This window comes from Ranitomeya variabilis, chromosome 4 (genome assembly GCF_051348905.1).
Source record: "Ranitomeya variabilis isolate aRanVar5 chromosome 4, aRanVar5.hap1, whole genome shotgun sequence".
NCBI classification, from domain to species: domain Eukaryota; kingdom Metazoa; phylum Chordata; class Amphibia; order Anura; family Dendrobatidae; genus Ranitomeya; species Ranitomeya variabilis.
The window spans coordinates 664,044,785-664,063,761 of NC_135235.1; the positions used below are offsets into that span (position 1 = coordinate 664,044,785).

Below are 18,977 nucleotides of genomic sequence, written 5' to 3' on the forward strand. Positions count from 1 at the left end.
GAACAACTATGTTGAATAATCTTTGTTTTCAGATCATTTGACAGTTATTTTGAGGAGCCCATGATGGCACTCTTCAGAGGAGATTCAAACAGGAGAACAACTTGCAAGTGGCCACTTTAAGTAGCTTTTCTTATGTTTGCATACACCTGGCTATAAAGTTCAAAGCTCAATGAGGTTACAAAACAAAAAAAAAATGCTTTAGTAAGTCAGTAAAAAGTAGGTTGGAGTATTTAAAAGAAGAAAATGATAAGGATGCCTGTTATGATCCTAGTGGCTGAGGATCACAAAACGGACTAGCTAAGTTTATGAACATAGACACGAGCTCTAAGGAGGTGGTAATTGGACTGACCGCAAACCTGATCCTAACCAACACACTAAAGGAAGCCGGTGAACGTGCCTAAAATCCTGGACGTCTCGACGCAGCCTGAGAAACTATCTACTCCTGGAGGGAAAGTAAGACCTCACTTGCCTCAAGAGAAATCACCCCAAAGATATAGGAAGCCCCCAACAAATAATAACGGTGAGGTAAGGGGAAAACACAAACGTAGAAATGAAAACAGATTAAGCAAATGAGGCCCGCTAATACTAGATAGCAGAAGACAGATAGGGAACTGTGCGGTCAGTAAAAAACCCTATGCAAAATATCCACGCTGAGAATACAAGAACCCCCACACCAACTAACGGTGTGAGGGGAGAAACTCAGCCCCCCTAGAGCTACCAGCAAGCAAGGAAATCACATATTAGCAAGCTGGACAAAAATAAACCAAGAAACATGTGATCACTGATGGTCAAAAAATTAACCAAGCAAAACTTAGCTTCTCTTGAAGAGACTGATAACGAAGGACTGCAGGAGAGCTCCAAAATAGCACTGAAGACATTGACAGCAGGCAACAACTGAGAGTCCAGGTGAACTAAATAGGAAACCAGCTAAGAGATAACGAGACAGCTGATCCTGCCTCAGACCTGCAGAATGACACAAAGAACCACCAGAGGGAGCCCAAAGACAGCACTCACACAGTACCAGTTGTGACCACAAGAGGGAGCCCAAAAACAGAGTTCACAACAGTACCCCCCCCTTGAGGAGGGGTCACCGAACCCTTATCAAAACTCCCAGGGCGATCAGGATGAGCCACATGGAAGGCATGAACCAAATCGGCCGCATGAACATCAGAGGCGACAACCCAGGAATTATCCTCCTGACCATAGCCCTTCCACTTAACCAAATACTGAAGCCTCCGTCTAGAAATACGAGAATCCAAGATCTTCTCCACCACGTACTCCAATTCGCCCTCAACCAGCACCGGAGCAGGGGGTTCAACAGAAGGAACCACAGGCACCACATACCTCCGCAACAAAGACCTATGGAACACGTTATGAATGGCAAACGACGCTGGGAGGTCCAAACGAAATGACACCGGGTTAAGGATTACCAAAATCTTATCAGGACCGATGAAGCGAGGCTTGAATTTAGGAGAGGAAACCTTCATAGGAACATACCGAGAAGACAGCCATACCAAATCCCCAACAAGAAGTCGGGGACCCACACCGCGATGGCGGTTGGCAAAGCGCTGAGCCTTCTCCTGTGACAACTTCAAATTGTCCACCACATGGTTCCAAATCTGCTGCAACCTATCCACCACAGAATCCACCCCAGGACAGTCAGAAGGCTCAACCTGACCCGAGGAAAAACGAGGATGAAAACCAGAATTGCAGAAAAAAGGCGAAACCAAAGTAGCAGAACTAGTCCGATTATTAAGGGCAAACTCGGCCAATGGCAAAAAAGTCACCCAATCATCCTGATGAGCAGAAACAAAACATCTTAAATAAGTTTCCAAGGTCTGATTAGTTCGCTCGGTTTGACCATTCGTCTGAGGATGGAAGGCCGACGAAAAAGACAAATCAATGCCCATCTTAGCACAAAAGATCCGCCAAAATCTGGACACAAACTGGGATCCTCTGTCAGACATAATATTCTCAGGGATGCCATTCTGAAAAAATAGAGGAACCAAATCGGAGGAGGAAGGCAACTTAGGCAAGGGCACCAAATGGACCATTTTGGAAAAACGATCACACACCACCCAGATGACAGACATTCTCTGAGAGACTGGAAGATCTGAAATAAAATCCATGGAAATGTGCGTCCAAGGCCTCTTCGGGACAGGCACAAATCCCACAGGACTGCACAAAGGAACGCACATCCCGCGACAAGGAAGGCCACCAGAAGGACATAGCCTCCAAATATCTGGTACCAAAAATCCCAGGATGTCCTGCCAACACCGAAGAATGAACCTCGGAAATAACTCTGCTGGTCCATCTATCTGGGACAAACAGTCTCTCTGGTGGGCAACGGTCCGGTCTATCCTCCTGAAATTTCTACAGCACTCGTCGCAAATCTGGGGAAATGGCAGACAAAATCACTCCCTCTCTGAGGATACCAGCCGGCTCTGAAACTCCCGGAGAATCAGGCACAAAACTCCTAGAAAGAGCATCAGCTTTCATGTTCTTCGAACCAGGCAGGTACGAGACCACGAAATCGAAACGGGAGAAAAACAACGACCAACGAGCCTGTCTAGGATTCAGCCACTTGGCAGACTCGAGATAAATCAGATTTTTGTGATCAGTTAAGACCACTACACGATGCTTAGCTCCCTCAAGCCAATGTCGCCACTCCTCAAATGCCCACTTCATAGCCAACAACTCCCGATTACCAACATCATAATTTCGCTCGGCAGGCGAAAACTTTCTTGAAAAGAAAGCACAAGGCTTCATCACAGAGCAATCAGAGCTTCTCTGCGACAAAACAGCCCCTGCTCCAATCTCAGAAGCATCAACCTCGACCTGAAAAGGAAGAGAGACATCAGGCTGACACAAAACTGGAGCCGAAGAAAACCGGCGCTTCAGCTCCCGAAAGGCTTCCACGGCCGCAGGAGACCAATTAGTCACATCAGAACCCTTCTTGGTCAAATCCGTCAAGAGTTTAACCACGCCAGAAAAATTAGCAATGAAGCGACGGTAAAAATTAGCAAAACCCAAGAACTTCTGAAGACTCTTAACAGATGTAGGCTGAGTCCAGTCATGAATAGCCTGGACCTTGACTGGGTCCATCTCAATAGTAGAAGGAGAAAAAATAAAACCCAAAAAGGAAACCTTCTGTACTCCGAAGAGACATTTAGAGCCCTTCACAAATAAGGCATTAGCACGCAGGACCTGAAATACCATCCTGACCTGCTTCACATGGGACTCCCAGTCCTCAGAAAAGACCAAAATGTCATCCAGATACACAATCATAAATTTATCCAGATATTCTCGGAAGATGTCATGCATGAAGGACTGGAACACAGAAGGAGCATTAGAGAGTCCAAAAGGCATCACCAAGTACTCAAAATGGCCTTCGGGCGTATTAAATGCTGTTTTCCATTCATCCCCCTGCTTAATGCGCACAAGGTTATATGCACCACGAAGATCTATCTTGGTGAACCAACTGGACCCCTTAATCCGAGCAAACAGATCAGACAACAATGGCAAAGGATACTGAAATATGACCGTGATTTTATTTAGAAGACGATAATCTATACAAGGTCTCAGAGAACCATCCTTCTTGGCCACAAAAAAGAATCCTGCACTAAGAGGGGAGGAGGACGGGCGAATATGTCCCTTCTCTAAAGACTCCTTTATATAGCTCCGCATTGCGGCATGTTCTGGTACAGACAAATTAAAAAGTCGTCCCTTAGGGAACTTACTACCAGGAATCAAATTTATAGCACAATCACAATCCCTGTGAGGAGGCAAGGCACCGGATCTGGGCTCATCAAATACATCCTGGTAGTCCGACAAAAACTCAGGGACCTCAGATGGAGTGGAAGAAGCAATTGATACCAAAGGAGCATCGCCATGAATCCCCTGGCAACCCCAACTTGACACAGACATAGCTTTCCAATCCAGAACTGGATTATGGGCCTGCAGCCATGGCAGACCCAACACGACAACATCATGCAAATTATGCAGCACAAGAAAGTGAATCACCTCCTGATGTACAGGAGTCATGCACATGGTCACTTGAGTCCAATATTGAGGCTTATTCTCAGCCAATGGTGTAGCATCAATTCCCCTCAGTGGAATAGGGAATTCCAAAGGCTCCAGGACAAAACCACAGCGCCTGGCAAACGACAAATCCATCAGATTCAGGGCAGCACCTGAATCCACAAAAGCCATAACCGAGTAGGATGACAAAGAACAAATTAAAGTAACTGACAAAATGAATTTAGGCTGTATAGTACCAATGGTGACAGGTTTAGCGATTTTTTTAACGCGCTTAGAGCATGCTGAGATAACATGAGTTGAATCACCACAGTAAAAGCACAACCCATTTTGACGTCTATGATTTTGCCGCTCAATTCTGGTCAGAACTCGGTCACATTGCATAGACTCAGGTCTCTGTTCAGAAAACACCGCCAGATGGTGCGCAGATTTGCGCTCCCGCAAACGCCAATCAATCTGAATGGCCAAAGCCATTGAGTCATTCAGATTTGCAGGAGTGGGGAACCCCACCATAACATTCTTAATGGCTTCAGAAAGACCTTCTCTGAAATTTGCAGCCAGGGCACACTCATTCCATTGAGTAAGCACCGACCATTTCCGAAATTTTTGACAATACACCTCAGCTTCATCCTGGCCCTGAGAAAGAGCCAGCAAGGCCTTTTCTGCCTGGTTCTCAAGATTAGGTTCCTCATAAAGCAGTCCAAGCGCCAGAAAAAACGCATCCACATTCAGCAATGCTCCTGGCACCAGAGAGAAGGCCCAATCTTGAGGGTCGCCATGTAACAAGGAGATAACAATTTTAACTTGCTGAGCGGAATCACCAGAGGAACGAGGTCTCAAAGATAGAAATAATTTACAATTATTCTTAAAATTCAGAAACCTAGATCTATCTCCAGAAAACAACTCAGGAATAGGTATTTTTGGCTCTGACATAGGGCTATGAACAACAAAATCCTGAATGCTTTGCACCCTTGCAGCAAGATGATCCACACTAGAAGTCAGACTCTGAATATCCATGTCTGCAGCTGAACACAAAACCACCCAGAGATTAAGGGGATGAGAGAAGCTGGACAGACTGCAGCAAAGATAGAGAGGAAAAAAAAATTGTACTCAGGGCTTCTCTTATCCCACTTCTGCGATGCATTAAACACTTTTTTGGCCTGCTGTACTGTTATGATCCTAGTGGCTGAGGATCACAAAACGGACTAGCTAAGTTTATGAACATAGACACGAGCTCTAGGGAGGTGGTAACTGGACTGACCACAAACCTGATCCTAACCAACACACTAAAGGAAGCCGGTGAACGTGCCTAAAATCCTGGACGTCTCGACGCAGCCTGAGAAACTATCTACTCCTGGAGGGAAAGTAAGACCTCACTTGCCTCAAGAGAAATCACCCCAAAGATATAGGAAGCCCCCAACAAATAATAACGGTGAGGTAAGGGGAAAACACAAACGTAGAAATGAAAACAGATTAAGCAAATGAGGCCCGCTAATACTAGATAGCAGAAGACAGATAGGGAACTGTGCGGTCAGTAAAAAACCCTATGTAAAATATCCACGCTGAGAATACAAGAACCCCCACACCAACTAACGGTGTGAGGGGAGAAACTCAGCCCCCCTAGAGCTACCAGCAAGCAAGGAAATCACATATTAGCAAGCTGGACAAAAATAAACCAAGAAACATGTGACCACTGATGGTCAAAAAATGAACCAAGCAAAACTTAGCTTCTCTTGAAGAGACTGATAACGAAGGACTGCAGGAGAGCTCCAAAATAGCACTGAAGACATTGACAGCAGGCAACAACTGAGAGTCCAGGTGAACTAAATAGGAAACCAGCTAAGAGATAACGAGACAGCTGATCCTGCCTCAGACCTGCAGAATGACACAAAGAACCACCAGAGGGAGCCCAAAGACAGCACTCACACAGTACCAGTTGTGACCACAAGAGGGAGCCCAAAAACAGAGTTCACAACAGATGCCCATACTTTTGCACCTGTCAAATTTTGTTTGAATGCAGATTGCACATTTTCTGTTAGTACAATAAACCTCATTTCAAGGCAGAAACATTACTGTGTCCAACAGTTATTAGATATATGAAACTGAAATAGCTGTTGCAAAAAAAAACAATTTTTATAAAACATTAAGCTTAAGATTAATAGGGGTGCCCAAACTTTTTCATATAACTGTACACTCAAAATAGCCCTCCATATATTAAAATACACTCCTCAGTCCTCCAAATAGAATTATACACTTCCCATAGTCCTCCGTATAATACACTCCTCATAGTCTGTATATTAAAATACACTCCTCAGTCCTCCATACAGTATAACACACTCCTCACAGTCCTCCATATATTAACATACACTGCTCAGTCCTCCATATAGTATAATATACTCCTCATAGTGCTTCATATAGTATTATACAATCCCCATAGTCCTCCATATAGTATAATACACTCCTCAGTCCTCCATATAGTATAATACACTCCTCAGTCCTCCATATAGTATAATACCCTCCTCATAGTGTTCCATATAGTATAATGCACCTCCATAGTAATCTATGTAGTACAGTTCACTTCCCGTAGTATAATGCACCCCATAGTTCTTCATATAGTATAATGTGTTCCCCGTAGTCCTCGATACAGTATAATGCAGCCCACATATAGTATAATGCAGCCACCCCACAGAATATAATGTAGCCTCCTGATTATAATGCAGCCCCGACATACAATAATTTAACCCCCAATAGAAAATAATGGAGCCCCCTCATATATAGTAATGCAGCCCCTCCATAGAATATATGGTAGCCCCCTCAGAGTACAATGAAGTCCCCCATAGAATATAATGCAGCCCCCATAGAATAAAATGTAGCCCCTCCATACAATATATTGTAGCCCTCCTCATATAGTATAATGCAGCCCCTCATAGAATATAATGTAGCCTTCTCATAGAGTAGAATGAAGCCCCCATACAATATAATCTAGCCCCATAGAATATAATGCAGCCCCCCCATAAAATACAATGTAGCGCCCTCATAGAGTATGATGCAATCACCCCTCATAGAATATAATAAATTTAATACATAGAATAAATTTAATACATAGAATATAATGTAGCTACCCATAGAATATAATACAGCCCACCTCCCCATAGAATATAGTGTAGCCCCATAAAAGAGTATCATGCAGTCCTCCCTCATAGAATATAATACAGCCCCCCATAGAATAGAATGTAGCCCCCAGAGTATAATACAGCCCCCATAGAATATAATGTAGCCCCTCCCCCTGAGAATATAATACAGCCCACCTCCCCATAGAATATAATGTAGCCCCATAAAAGAGTATGATGCAATCCTCCCCCATAGAATATAATACAGCCCCCATAGAATATAATACAGCCCCCCCCATAGAATATAATGTAGGCCCCCATAGAATATAATACAGCTCTCCCCCATATAATATAATAGAGCCCTCCCCATAGAATATAATAATACAGCTCTCCCCCATAGAATATAATACAGCAGTTTGTAGAATATAATACAGCCCCCATAGAATATAATGTAGCCCCCCAGAGAGTATAATACAACCCACCCCCATAGAATATAATACAGCCCTCCCCAATAGAATATAATACAGACCTCCACCATAGAATCTAATACAGCCCTCACCCATAGAATATAATACAGTCCCCCATAGAATATAATATAGCCCTCCCCATAGAATATAATACAGCCCTCCACAGAATATAATACAGCCCTCCCCATAGGATCTAATACAGCCCTCCCCCATAGAATACAATGTAGCCTCCCTCCTCTCCCCTGGAGAATGGCCCCACAGTCTAGTAATCACTTATTGATATATTAAAAAAACACACACAATCCTCACCTCTCCTCGTGCCCTGCGCTGCTCCCGGCTCTGGTCTCAACGTCTGCAGTCTGCCCGGCACACAGCAAATGATGCCATCGCGCACCTGCAGTGTCAGAGGCAAAGGGGAATGATGGGAGAGGGAGCGTCAGCTGATGCTCTCTCCTCCATCATTGCTTTGAACTGTACCGGTGTCATAGGCGCCGGTATAGTTCAATGCGGTGACGACAGTTGGCGCTGGTGGGGGAAGTCGGCGCTGACAGCAGGCGACTGGCTGGGGGCCCCTGGGGGAGCAGGGGCCCTAGTCAGTTGCCTGGTCTGCCTGCCCCTAACGCCTGCTCTGGAAGGTGGTAAGAAGAGCGATGCAAAAAATGACCCCGGGTGATGATGTGGAGGCATTTTTGACTGTATTCAAGCAGGTAGCAGAGCGTGAGAAGCTACCACCAGAGCAGTGGCACCAATCAGACAAACAATAACACAGGTTTAAATGAAAAATTAACCCCTGTGCCCGTAAGGAGATGTTACAGCCAAAAACCGGTCCCGTACAAAAAATATGTATAAACCTATAAATAATGTGTACAAGAGCAGTGGGCAGAGGTGCTAGCCCCCCATTTGACTGGTGAGCCCAAGAAGGCCTATTATGATCTGACATTACAGAATGCGAGTATGTCAAGTTAAAAACTGAAATTTTGGCACGTGTGGGAATGACTATGTCAGTGAGAGCACAAAGGGATCACCACTGGACATATTGTGGGGATAAATGCAAAATGATTGATCCATAGCATCTGATGCAAAAATGGCTGCAGCCAGAATCCTCCACTACAGCCCAGATGGCTGCGCGGGTTGTCATGGACAGATTTGTGCACTCCTTTTCTAGGCCGGTGCAGACCTGGCTTGCCCAGGGACATCCCCGAAATGCGGACGAACTAGTGGGCGTTGTGGAACGGTTCCAGGTGACTGAAAGGTCCCTAATGAAACCAGGGGGTGGTACATCCCCATACTGAGGTTCCCAGCGAGAACCTGAGCCCCAAAAGAGGGGTAGTAGAGCCACCACTGAGGGGAGTTCTAGATCCAAAGGGGTTGCTGAGGGGTTGCCAAAGGCCACAGGGAGAGACTTGATTTGCTGGAGATGCCACGGTCCAGGACATAGAGCTGCCCATTGTCCCTTGACCCCCAAAATGGTGGACACCAGCCTAGGAAGGCGCTGCTCCGACTATGCATATCCCACCTGCAGTGTGAACTATCAGCCAGGAGTCATGTCTTGTGACTAGTGATGAGCGAGTATACTCGTTACTCGGGTTTCTCCGAGCATGCTCAGGTGGTCTCCGAGTATTTGGATGTGCTCGGAGATTTAGTTTTTGTCGCCGCAGCTGCATGATTTGCGACTGCTAGACAGCTTGAATACATGTGGGGGTTGCCTGTTTATTAGGGAATTCCCACATGTGTTCAAGCAGTCTAGCAGTCGCAAATCATGCAGCTGCCGCAACGAAAACTAAATCTCCGAGAACATCCACATACTTGGAGATCACCCGAGTATGCTCGGAGAAACCCGAGTGATAAGTATACTTGATCATCACTACTTGTAACCATAAATGGAGTGCTGGTCTCAGGACTGTTAGACTCAAGTGTCATGCTGCTGCAGTGCAGTACAGCACAACCTCCACCAGGGGGAGCTTGAGAGGGAAGTGAGACTGCACACACAGAGCAGCAGCACAGACACCACCAAGTGGCGAGAGGGTGGTCAGACAAGCCGAGTCAAAAAAACGTTACGTTTTTTAGTCGTGTTGTTTCTGTGTTTGGTCATTGGTTTTTGCGACTGTTCTCAGCCTTACGTCCTCAGCTATATTTATCACAGTACTATTATGATTGCATCTATTGTTAAAAACATCCTGTGATATTTTACTTCATGAAGTGTGTTGACAAAAAAACGTTACAAGCAGATGTAACAATAGTAGCAGCAGTATACGTGGTCAAGAACAAGCCAGGGGGTTTAACAATGGACAGAAGCGGATAAGACAAAGACAGAAGGCAGAAGCGACATTGGTATGTACACTTTCCACGTGGTCCAGTGGGGTTAGGACTTGCATCACCATATCTGATGTGCTGTCAGCATTTCTTTAAAGAAGGCAGAAGAGAGTCTCAATACGAGCCAAGTCCAAAACCAGAGAATCAAGCCAAAACACAGGGAAACACTGAGAAAAGGGCAGACAGAGGGAGTCAAGACACGGGGCAAGTCAGGGATTACAGCAGGACAGATCAAGAGCTACCAGAGTCAGGTTCACACGCCAAAGGCAGAACTATAGCTGACACTGCCAGCAGGATTCATGGGAGCTAAATAGCAAACCTGAACCCAGAATGAGGCAGAGCAAAGTTAACCCTTGATATGATCTGCCTGGAAAAAGGACAGACAGGATTAAACCCTGGAACGGATCATGACAGTACCCTCCTCTCAAGGGGGCCACCGGACCACCAGGTTTCCCAGGATAACATGCACGAAATGCCTGGACCAATCGATCAGCATGGACAGATCACGCCGGGACCCAAGATCGATCCTCGGGACCGTAACCCCTCCAATAGGCCAAATATTAAGAGGTGAACTATGGACCATGCGAGAATCCACAATCCGTTCCACTTCATATTTGGTCTGACCATCCACAGACACAGGAGGCGGAGGGGATGGAGGCCCAGCAGAGGATGGTACAAATGACTTAAGAAGGGACTTATGGAACACATTGGGGATCCGAAGCGACGGAGGAAGCCGTAAGCGAAAGGCAACTGGATTGACCACCTCAATGATCTCGTATGGACCAATAAACCTGGGACCTAGCTTAGCAGAAGGAACCTTAAGACGAATGTTCCTGGTAGACAACCACACTTTATCATCTACCAGGAATATAGGTCCTACAGACCGTCGCTTATCCGCAAAAGGTTTTTGTTTGCCCTGAGCCACCCCAATGTTCTTCTGGACCTCCCTCTACACCTCCCCAATCGTGGCACTGCCATATGAGCCCCTGGACATCATGAATCCAGCCTAGAAAATTTGCCAAAATAGGGGTGAAAACCATAGTTACAGAGGAATGGAGAGGTGCCCGTGGACTGGTTAATCCGAGTGTTAAATGCAAACTCAGCCACGGGCAATGAAGAACACCAATCATCCTGCTGAGACGGAGCAAGACACCTCAAAATCTGTTCAAGAGACTGATTGGTCCTCTCCATCTGACCGTTGGTCTCAGGATGGTAAGCAGAGAAGGTCAAACGAATACCCAATCTTTTACAAAATGCCCTCCAAAATTTGGACACAAATTGTACCCCTCTATCAGAAACCACATTCAAAGGTATGCCATGCAGCCGTACAACGTGCTCAAGAACCAGCTTAGATAATGTTTCAGTATTAGGCAATCCTGCCAGAGGTACAAAATGCACCTGTTTACTGAATCTGTCAACCACTACCCAAATTACAGTTTTGCCATTAGAAGGAGGGAGATCAACAGACAAGGGGCAAGTCAGGGATTACAGCAGGACAGATCAAGAGCTACCAGAGTCAGGTTCACATGCCAAAGGCAGAACTATAGCTGACACTTCCAGCAGGGTTCATGGGACCTAAATAGCAAACCTGAACCCAGAATGAGGCAGAGCAAACTTAACCCTTGACATGATCCGCCCGGCAAAAAGGGCAGACAGGATTAAACCCTGGAACGGATCATGACATGAGGGAGCTTGGTGACCTTGATAAGGGCCACACTCCCCCACCAGTTGGTACCAGGGAAAAATGTGGTACTGGATCCCTATAGGCACAGGGTATTAGACCTAGCCCATTCCCATATCTTGGGTGGACATCTGGGAATAGATAAAACGCAAGATCGAGTCATTAGAAGGTTCTACTGGCCTGGGTGTCACAGGGAGATTGTTAACCACTGTCTGTTCTGCCATATTTGTCAGCTTACAGCTCCCGTGTCCCATTTCCGAAGCCCCCTAGTGCCATTACCCATTATAGAGGTTCCATTTGACAGGATTGCCATGGTCCTTGTGGGGCCCCTGATTATGTCCGCCAGAGGGCACCAATACATTCTAGTGGTGATGGACTATGCAACACAGTACCCGGAGGTGGTACCCCTTAGAAACTCCTCCGGCAGGAGCATAGCCCGAGAGTTAGTCCATAGAGTTAGTCCGAAAGAGATCCTGAAGGACCAAGGCACACCGTTTATGTCTAAAGCGATGAGGAAGTTGTGTAAGGCTCTGCAGGTTACACAACTCTGCACGTCAGTGTACCATCCGCAGATAGACGGCCTGGTGGAGAGACTCAACAAGACGTTGAAGTCCATGCTTAAGAAGGTCGTGGAGAGAGATGGCCGAGAGGGAGATTGCCTAATGCCGTACCTGTTGTTCTCTATCAGGGAAGTTCCTCAGTCCTCTACTGGATTCTCACCGTTCGAGCTATTGTATGGACGACACCCCCGTGGACTTCTAGATGTTGCAAAGGAGACCTGGGAGGCAGAAGTTACACCCCACTGGAGCATTATTGAGCATGTAGCCCAAATGCAGGACCGGATCACAATGGTGATGGCGATTGTGAAGGAGAGTCTCCTTAAAGCACAAGAAGCCCATGTGAGGGTCTACAACCGAGCAGCAAAACGGAGACAGTTTAGCCCTGGAGACTGGGTGTTGGTATTGATTCCCACCATGGAAAGTAAATTCCTAGCCAAGTGGCAAGGGCAATACGAGGTGGTCGAGAGGTTGAGTGACGTCAACTACAAGGTTCACCAACCAGGGAGATGAAAGCCATACTAAGTGTACCATATCAACCTGCTCAAACTGTGGCGAGACCGGGAATCGGGGAAGGCTGCGTAACTTGGAGACAGTCCTGAAGCCAGGGTCAGAGACACTGTCACCGACCTAGAAACAGTGCCATAAGCTGCTTCAGCAGAACCTGGACTTGTTTTATGGAGCTACCAGGTTATACGCATGTTGTGGAGCGTGAGATCCTGACTGAACCACATGTGAAGGTGAATCAGAGGCCGTATCAGATTTTGAAAGCCCGCCACAAGGTGATCTCCAAGGAGGTGAGGAGAATGTTGAGCTTGGGCATCATTGAGGAGCCAAAGAGCGGTTGGCCTAGCCCTATTGTCCTTGTGACGAAGCCCTATTGAGAGTGGTGCTTCTGTAAGGATCACAGAAAGCTAAATGAGGTGTCCAAGTTTGATGCGTATCCGATGCCCCGGATTGATGAGCTCATTGAGAGGCTAGAGTCAGCCAGATACCACCCTGGACCTAATGAAAGGCTACTGGCAGATTCTCCTGTCCCCAAGTGCTAAGGAGAAAACGGCCTTCTCTACCCCTGATGCATGGTTCCATTATACCAGAATACCATTCGGTCTACAAGGAGCCCCAGCTACCTTCCAGAGGGCCATGGACAGGATTCTAGCCCCTCACAAGAAGTACGCCACCGCTTATTTGGACGACAGAAGGTCCAGTCAGTACTGGATACACTGAGGAAGGCAGGGTCAACCCAAAGAAGTGTGCTCTCGGGGAAGAAGAGGCAAAATATTTCAGCTACATCGTCGGAAGGGGCGAGAGCCGCAAGTAGACAAAGGGGAGGCAATCCAAAAGTGGCTGCAGCCATTCTTCAAGAAGCAGATTCAGGCATTTCTGGGAATTGTGGGATATTATCGGCGATTTATCTCAATTTTCGCCATGATAGCTGCTCCCCTGACTGACCTTCTCAAGGGCACAAAGTCATCGATGGTCAAATGGTCCTCTGAAGTGGAGATGGCATTCCATGAGTTGAAGCTCGTCCTGTACCGAGAGCCAATCTTGGTCACACCAGACTTCACATAGGAGTTTGTGCTCCAGACGGATCCCTCTGAAGTCGGTTTAGGAGCTGTGCTGTGTGGGCAATCAACACACTGAGATATTACCTTTTACGCAGAAGGTTCAGGCTAATATCTGATCATCTGATCATGCATCCCAGAGATGGATGAGGGGGAAGAATGCCTGGGTAACTAGGTGGTTTCTAGAGCTCTAGGACTTAACTTTCCATGTGGAGCACAGGTCAGGGAGGTTGCATGGGAACGCAGATGCCCTGTCCAGAGTCCCAGAGTCTCGTTCATAAAAAAACAGAGTAGTTTCCTCCAGCACACTACGTGTTGAGAGAATGAAATGAGAGCTATGTTATGGGCTGGGTTTAGTGGACCTCCATAGAGCAAGTGGGAGGGGGTCCACCTTATCTCCACATGCAGAGTCCTGACAGGACCTGTGTGATGTTAAGATCATGTGATCCGTCACATGATAGAGGAGTCACAAGGTGTGGGCTTAAATGGTTGAAGGTCAGATCTTTCAGTGTTCAGTGTGGGCCTGGAGAAGGAGCAATCCAGGAAAGTGTTGCATGGACTTGTGAAGCTAAACAGTGTGTGTTCTGCCAGCCGTGAGCGGCCGAGTGAGCCGATCTACCACACAGCCTATATGAATGTTTGATTCACACACAAAAGTTTGAGGCATTTTTCAAAGCTTTTTTGTTTGCAAAAATACAGAAGACATGAATGATATGACATCGACGTCTCAATGTACAGGGTTTTATGGTGTTTTAGGCTTCCCTGTATTAAAAAAAGGGACGAAAAAAGCAGATATTGAATTGTTTCAAAAGAAAATTGACACATAACATTCTTGTAAACACCATGTAAAAAGAGCAAGAGACACATTCTGTTCCTTTTTAACACATGAAACATTTTTTAAACATAAAAAGTATTTACTGCAGGGATGTCATGAGCGTGGCTGCAACAACGATCCAGGAAGTTTAATCACTTACTGCTGTCAAAAGCAAATATCGCATCTAAGAAGGTTTGACAGAGTTCGTCTCAACACCCTCCTCCCCCAACTACTCGATAGTATGGGTCTGCCTATCTAGTTACTATAATACCTAAATGTCTAATAATGGTCTCTGGGTGACTCTCTGATAGAGCTTGGCTGGAATGTTTGTGTGTATGGGGGAGTCAGGAGAGATAGCTGTCTGTAAAATGATCGTTCAGCCAACAGTTATCGAATGTGTATGGGGCCGTTAGTATTACACTAACCAGCAGGAATAATACCCTGCATTTCAGTAGTGCAGTGTATCACCGGTATTTTGTAGAATACAGGGCTGTGGAATCGGTAAGTCTAACTTCCGACTCACACTCCTAAACTGGTCACTACTAAACATGTGCATAAAGTGCAGCACAGATTCATCACAACTAAAAGCCGAGATCCTGAGATCAGGAACAGAACAGACATTTATAGGACATTTCATAACTTTCCAAAATTATTAAGAAAGCATTTACAGCTCATCCCGAATTGAACTACTGATCCCAATTTATTATACATTTTTTATGTCAGAGTCAGTCAATTTTATACCAACTCCACTAAAATGGACACTGACTGAATCCACAGCCATGGTAGGATCGCACTTATGAGTGCTGTGGAAAAAAGTTTTAAAAAAAGGTTTAAAGTGAAAAATAAATATAAGTTTTAGCAACAAGAAATATCAGTCACTATAGGGAAAAAAGACTCACTGCACAATGTTACCGTATTTTTCGGACTATAAGACGCACTTTTTTATGTTACACATATGTTGTATGTAACATTCCACTGTGTGTGTGGGGGGGATGGTGGTACCGTGGGGACATTACAGCACTGGCAAATATTTAGAGACCACCAAATCAAAACCCTGTCATGGGCAGCCCAATCTCCAGAGCTGAACCGCATTGAAAACCCCTGAAATGTAATCAGGAGGATGATGGATAGTCAAAAGCCATCAAACAAAGAAGAACTGCTTAAATTGTTGCGCCAGGAGCAGTGTGAAAGACTGGTGGAAAGCATGCCAAGACGCATGAAAGCTGTGATTAAAAATCATGGTTATTCCACAAAATATTGATTTCTGAACTCTTTTTGCCAGAGCTGTATAATGTGTATGGGGGATGGCAGTACTGTGGGAACATTATACTGTGTGTGGGGGGGTGGCGGTACTGTTGGAACATTATACTGTATATGGAGGATGACGGTATTGTGGGGACATTATACTGTACATGGGTGATGGCGGTACTGGGGGAACATTATACTGTGTGGGGGGATGGCGGTATTGGGGGAACATTATACTGTGTATGAGGGATGACGGTACTGTGGGAACATTATACTGTGTGTGGGGGATGGTGGTACTGTGGGAGCATTATACTGTGTATGAGGGATGACGGTACTGTGGGAACATTATAATGTGTGTGGGGGGATGGTGGTACTGTGGGAGCATTATACTGTGTATGAGGGATGACGGTACTGTGGGAACACTATATTGTGTGGGGGGATGGCGGTACTGGGGGAACATTATACTGTGTGGGGGGATGGCGGCAGTGGCGTAGGAAGGTGGGTGTGGGGGGGCGGGCCGCCCCAGGCGGCACAATGCGGGGGTGGGTCACCGGGCCGCGGCCGGCGCTGCAGGCTGCAGCTGTTTAACGCTATTGACGTGCGGGCCCGCGCCCGCACGTCAATAGTTAACAGCCGCCAGCCAATCTGAGGCTGGCAGCTGACGTCAGTCCCAGCGTGCATGTCGCCGGCGTCTGACGTCATTGTCAGTCGCCGGTGAGTGCACGCCCTCATGTGCAGCTCCGCCGCCTACTCCGCTCTCTGCCCGGAGAGGGACAGCAGCTCCTTGTCGTTGTAGCGCATCCTGAAAACATAGCCCGGGGCCGAGCGGGCACTCACCGGCCGTTACCGCTCATATTCACACTACACGCCGGGCACAGCCTGCAGCTGGAACTGTACGTTCTGCTCCGCGAAATAAAGTTATGTGAAGGTGATGTCATATCCGGGTAGTTCAGCCACACTCCCGGGGGAGAGCGAGGGAGCCACCAAAGTGGGGAGGTAAGAGAGTGATGGGGTGATACAGGCGGTATTACACTCTGTGTGTGTAGTGCCCAGTCCTGTGTGTGCCCTGCACTACAGATGTGCCAGCTATTTTTCGTAACCTTTGTGTGTATTGAGCCGGGGGGGGCGCCAAACTCGGGAACAGCCCCGGGCGGCAAAAGCTCTAGCTACGCCCCTGGATGGCGGTATTGGGGGAACATTATACTGTGTGTGGAGGAATGGCGGTTCTGTGGGAACATTATACTGTGTGTGGGGGATGGCGGTACTGTGGGATATTATAATGTGTGGGGGGATGGCAGTCCTGTGGGAACATTATAATGTGTGGAGGATGGCGGTACTGGGGAACATTATACTGTGTGGGGGGGAGATGGCAGTACTGGGTGAATATTATACTGTGTGTGGGGCGATGGTGGTACTGTGGGAACATTATACTGTGTGTGGGAGGATAGCAGTACTGTGGGAACATTATACTGTGTGTGGGGGGATGGTGGTACTGTGTAAACATTATACTGTGTGGGGGGATGGCGGTACTGAGGGAACATTATGTGTGGGGGATAGCGATACTGTGGGAACATTATACTGAATATGGGGGATGGCGGTACTTAGGGAACATTATACTGAATATGTGAAATAGCGGTACTGTGGGAACATTACACTGAATATGGGGGGATGGCGGTACTGAGGGAACATTATACTGAATATCTGAAATAGCGGTACTGTGGGAACATTATTCTAAATATGGGGGATGGCCAATGTGAACATGCGTTTATGTGCTGCATGTATGCATGTATACTAACTTATACCAAGCTCAATGTTTGTGTTTTTCTTTGTATTTTTGCATTTTGTGCATGCTGGGGTGTGGCTTCCCTGTCTCCTAAGGCTACTTTCACACATCAGGTTTTTGCGGTCAGGCACAATCCAGCGAGTTTTTTAAAAAACAGATTTTTTTTTTCATAGAGTTGTATTAGCGCCGGATTGCGCCTGATGGCCAAACGTTTCATCCGTTTTTTACCGGATCCGTCCAACATTTCTATTCTGGCGGATGGAGAAAACGTCCATAGGAACGTTTTTTCTGTCCGGTGAAAAAATGTCCAGCGAAGGTTCCAGCGATAAACAGATGAAACTGAGATGTGAAATGACGAATCCGGCATCCGAATCCAGTTTCCCTGGCATTTCCCATTGAAATCATGCACATTTTCCGCTCTAGGGTCTCTCTCTCTCTCGTCCCTGGAACAGGAAGTCCAAATTCTATGCCCGATAAACAAAAACGGATCCGGCACATCAGTTTTTCACACTTTGCACTGGATCTGTTTTTTGCAAAAATAGACGGATTATGCCTAAAGGCAAAAAACTGATGTGTGAAAGTAGCCTAAGCTGATAATTACATTTAAAGGCTTCCCCAGACTGGTGATCCACTGGTTGGGATCCGGTCCTTTTGTCTGCTAGTGTAGGACCGTCCCGATCAGAGTCACCTTGTCGATGGTGGGATGGCTTTTATGCTATTTTTGATCAAAAACAGTATTACTAAGAACCCTGAGTTACTTAAATGCACTTTTGCTTTTTACTTATTTAGTTACAGAAGGGTTTTTGCTCATTTTGTTTCTTGTAGGTTTTGTATATGGGGGATGGCGGTACTGGGGGAACATTAGAGTGTGTGGGGGCGAGGAAAGTGGCAATGTAATATGTGAGGAATATTAGTTTCCATGTTGTTGTCTTTCATAGTTGGGTCGTATGTATCTATCCAGCAACAGAAAAACAAAAAAATTGTCTCAGCACTGGAGGGGTTACTTCCCCCCCGCCCAGTAATGGGGAATCTTCAGCACCTACCTCCACCTGCAGAGCCGCACACCACATATATGGCTGTTCTGTGCGCACAGGACCTGGGATGAGGTCACAGGAGGGGAGGAGTCAGGGGTCACATGATCAGGGGCCTCAGTGTATGCAGGACTCTGCTGTGCTGGTTGTCATGGTGCTGGATGAGGGGAAGTTTATGTGTGGGGTCAGGAGGGGTTTACAGTGTGGATGTAGCAGAGCCGTGTGTGTACGAGGTGTACGGAGCGGAGCCATGTGTGTACGAGGTGTACGGAGCGGAGCCGTGTGTGTACGACGTGTACGAAGAGGAGCCGTGTGTGTACGAGGTGTACGGAGCGGAGCCGGGTGTGTATGAGGTGTACGGAGCAGAACCGCG

General features: G+C 46.6%; 1 protein-coding gene across 1 annotated transcript in view; it reads right to left on the minus strand.

The window, feature by feature from the left end:
- Nucleotides 1-18,679, minus strand: part of LOC143766220 (uncharacterized) — a 28,628-nt gene extending 9,949 nt beyond the window's left edge. The window contains exon 1 of the mRNA XM_077253727.1: nt 18,617-18,679. The gene's annotated coding sequence lies outside the window, so the exon portion shown is untranslated. The remainder of the gene's footprint in view (nt 1-18,616) is intronic.
- Nucleotides 18,680-18,977: the final 298 nt, after the last annotated feature.